The following is a 4,207-nucleotide window of genomic DNA, read 5'->3' as shown; positions in this document are numbered from 1 at the left end:
GCCTCTGACCTTTCCTTCATGGACACTCTCGCCTCTAAAGGTGGCGCAGTTTGCTCCAGGCGTGAATGCAAAGAGCCGGATGCCGCAGGCAGCGCTTCTGCAAGGTACTCTCGTGTACTTAACCGAGGTATATATGCAACGTACCCACATCTTCACCGACGGCTTAACTACGCAAGCAACTTCTTCTTGTGGCCGTTATTTGCCCTCAGCAAACCATGTTCTTTGTTACCGACTCCAGCGGAAGACATCCTCTTCGGCAGCTGAGCTTCACGGCATTCATGAAGCTGTTTCCTATACCTTGCACCAAACTACCGGCAGATGCGTTATCGTTACCGGCTCCAAAGCATCCCTGCAGATCCTGTCCAACCTGTTGAAAAAAATAACAATCATCAGCCCGTTTCCGTTGGCATATGTATATGCATGGCTATTGTCGCAGGCCACTGCATAGCATTTCAGTGAATACCAGCTCACTATGGCATTCTGGCCAATGAAAAAGCAGATTAAGCGGCTTGTAAAGGCCACCGACATTGTATACATTCGCAATTTTTTTCAAGAAATTTGATGCATCTCAAATGGCTAAAAGATTTGCTCCCGAATAAACATGTCGGCTCTGGAGTTCGCCGGCACATCCCTGCCACTTTCTTTACTCCATCGACGCACACATCTCAGATCAAGACTCCCAACCAGAATTCCTCGCCATCTGGAAACACTTTATCACCGACTTCGCCTGAACGCTGCATTTACAAACGGCTTGCGATACTGTTTCGGACATATAAACAGTCCGCTTTATGACAACTGCGGCTAGATCGAAACTGTGGAGCATATCCTGCTTGAGTGTCCTGAGTATGCTAACGAGCGTGCGCACTATCAGTATTGCACGGGGAAGCTCTCCCCAGTGCCCCTGTCAATAAACAGGGTTTTAGGTCCCATAGTCTACTTTAGGCAACAAATACATGAGATTGAAGTTTCTTTTGCATATCTAAATGAAAATGGACATCTTGAAAAGCTCGGAGTTCACCTTGCATGTTACCCTCACTCATTCTTCACTCAGTGAACTTTGTTAGCTTATTTTTCGGACTATGCACTTCATCATTTCGTAAGTTTCAATATTACTCTTCGTGCACCATAATACGCATTTAATGACAGCATTTCATCGTCTCCCCTTTTTATTTCTTTTATTTTACTTTTTATGCATTGCTCTCCTTCCTTTTTTGTCTCGCAGATTCCCTTCCCCATGCAGAGTAGCATGCCAGTGATTTTTAAATACCGGATAAGTTCTCTGTTTTTCATTAAAGGGTTTCTCTCTCTTTGTGACTCATGTGAAGTTGAAACAATAAACATTTGTTCGTCTCTTGCCGGCGGTTCGCATTTCAGACAAAGCATTGTTTGGAGGTCTCTCTTTTGAGGTTAGGACTGCCTGCGTCTCTACCAGTTCTTCTCTCGTTTGGTGAGAGCGCCAAGAGATTCTCGTTGCGCAGTGTTTGTGGCTACCTTCATAATTACATGATAGCAACTGGTCGGTTACCTTGCTAACGCATATAAAATTGTGCCTCATGTCCAGAAAGTGTATTTTATTCTATTCCTGGTATATCCAAGTTTGTTTAATTCATCTAAATTTTTCAACCATTAATATTGTAAAGAGGAAGACGCTTAGCAGACTGAGCAACAGAACCGATGCGCGGCGCGAGGCGAGAACACGATCGGCAGCTGAAGCAGCAGAACCGACGCGCGGCAAAAACATCAACTCTTCTGGGACCGGACCTGCCTTTGCCCGCTCTAACCCGCCTTAACAACCAGTCATCCCTTGCTAATAAAGGCCGCTACAATATAAATTTTTCTTTTTATAATTGAAGTCATTCCGCTATACTACTTCACCACCTGAGGCCATTTTTTCCGCACAAATACTTCCTTCGCATTCACCACCGTACCTTGGCCAAAACCCCCCTTGGATATGTGCAATATGTACTGAGATAAACAACAACACGCAGGAGAACGTCTTGGGACCCTGGCCCCGGCATGAGGCGGCCGCCCCTTCTACGCTGCTATCTGCCCATCGGCAGCACTCTAATAACGTGGTCGCGGTCGCTTTCTGGGCGACCTCCACATCGTGGTGACCAGGTGAGCCACGCCTTCTTTCCCAGTGGCGTTCCATGATGGCGGGCTGGCAGGACCCAAGCTTCGACCCGCCGCTGCCGGCTTACCGGCTGCAGAGCAAGGCGGGTGGTTCGCTCATGAGCCGCCGCGGTGGCTCAGTGGCTATGGTGCTTGGCTGCTGTCCCGAAAGACGCGGGTTCGATCCCGGCCGTGGCGGTTGAATTTCTTTGGAGGAGAAATTCGAGGCCCGTGTACAGTGCGATGTCAGTGCACGTTAAAGAACCCCAGGTGGTCGAAATTTCCGGAGCCCTCCACTACGGCGTTTCTCATAGCCTTAGTCGCTTTGGGACGTTAAACCCCATAATCTAAACTAAACTAAACTAGTTCAGTTGCGCTGCACATGAACGGCATCACTATCCAGCTTTTCAGACACGCAGTCCTCTGCGATATCCTCCCTCCCGGCCTGCTGCGCCGACTCGCCTGCCCTGCCTTGGGCTGCCGGCCGTACGATGGGCTGCATGCGGCCGTCATGGCGGAGTTCGGCGCCCGCTATGTCCTGCTGCCGCTTTACGATGCTGCAGACCCACTTTCGCCTCAGCCAGCATGTGGCCTCGTAGCAGCCTCACTCTCGCCTACGCAGCCTTCGTCAGAGTACTGCCCGCCTCGGCACCCCCTGGCCGCCTGTCCGCCACTCCTGCCCAGCGTCTCGCACCCAGACTTCTCGATGCATGACACACCAGGAAGACTCAACACAAGATTTGCCGCACGTCCTGCTCCTACAACTGTCCCCTGCGCGTCTTCTGACCTGCTACCTTGTGCTTGTTTCTTTCCGCACGCGATCACTTCAAATGATGCCCCTGCTACGCCGCATTGCAATAGTTCCCGCATAGAAACGAATTACTCCCCGTCCCCACCACTTAGCTCTTCCCTGCCGTTGTCGCCACCGCCTCCTGACGACAAGGAGCGCTCTGCACCAGCATCCGTGTCGCGGCTTTAATCATCCCCGTCTGCCTCGTCACCACAGCCAACAGCTCAAAAGGCCTCTGCAGCGACGTCTAAGCTGCGGCCCGCTGAGACTACAGAGCTCTCGGCACAGCCGAAGCCTGCTAGCCACACCCCCCGCTCCTCCAACGGTCCGCAACGCGCTGAAAGTCACACGAAGCGGGATACGAATGCCCAACCGATGGAAGCAGTCCCAGGCATGGCAATTGTCACCCGCCCCGCTTTGCCTCAAAAGGACCCCCTCAACCGGCGCCGACGCCTGTCCTCACGCCAACCCAGGCAAATGATGTTTCTTGCTTCCCACCGGCGTTAGAAGCATCAAAAAAGCCTGACACCACTGGCTCAGCCGCCACCAAACGCAAGTTCTACGGGAGCCCACCGCACACAACCTCTCGTCGGCAACAGATTTCGGTTACACCCAACCTGCAGCTTCATCAGCCGCCGTCTAGCAAGATGCCTAAGCTGACCAGGCCCACGGACGTTCCCCCGGTTGCTGCAACGGTGCCGAGGCTGCTTCCGTGTGCCGCTACATCGCCGGCGGCCTCCTTCATGGACGGTTCGGCGCCAGTGGCAAGGGCGCCGCTCGGGCGGCCGCCCGTCACGTTCAGGCTACTCAATCCATGGCTGGCTGCGAGCGTGTCCCAGCAGTCGCATGTAGTCCAACGCAGCCTCGAACCTCTCTGCGCCTCCTGTAGCCGTCCGCTTGGCTACCGGGCAGCTCGGACCGGCAACAGTAGCGCCACTATCTCGGCGGCGCTGCACCGCATGCGCCGGCCGTGAGCTGCTGCACCGGAACCGTCGGAACTGGGTCCACTTAGCAAGCTAACCCACCTTAAACCTCTGCCAATGCGCGTCCTTCGAGGCCCACCGAAACTAGGCCGCAACGCCACAACCAGAGTCACCCGCCTGAGTCTCGCCTTCGGACTCCGGACGGCCTGCCCGAATCTTTTTTTTACGGGTACTGACTAATCGTCTAGGGGCGAGTCCAGTAGCGGCCCGCGCGGCCGGCAGCAGCGAAATGCCGAACACGACGAAGGGTGGTCGGTAAGCGCTGGATAATGCCTTGGGACCTTGGCACCAGCCGGAAGCTGCCGCCGCCCCTCCGCCGTTA

The 4,207-nt window shown here is 53.8% G+C and overlaps 1 pseudogene; it reads left to right on the top strand.

The window, feature by feature from the left end:
* Window positions 1-2,153: 2,153 nt before the first annotated feature.
* LOC149337168 (uncharacterized) lies at window positions 2,154-3,876 on the top strand (annotated as a pseudogene).
* The last annotated feature ends 331 nt before the right edge of the window (window positions 3,877-4,207 follow it).

This window comes from Amblyomma mixtum, chromosome 7 (assembly GCF_055824585.1).
Source record: "Amblyomma mixtum isolate Tamu chromosome 7, ASM5582458v1, whole genome shotgun sequence".
Taxonomy (NCBI): domain Eukaryota; kingdom Metazoa; phylum Arthropoda; class Arachnida; order Ixodida; family Ixodidae; genus Amblyomma; species Amblyomma mixtum.
The sequence above is the reverse complement of the archived record's forward strand: the minus strand, read 5'-3'. Positions and strand labels throughout refer to the sequence as shown.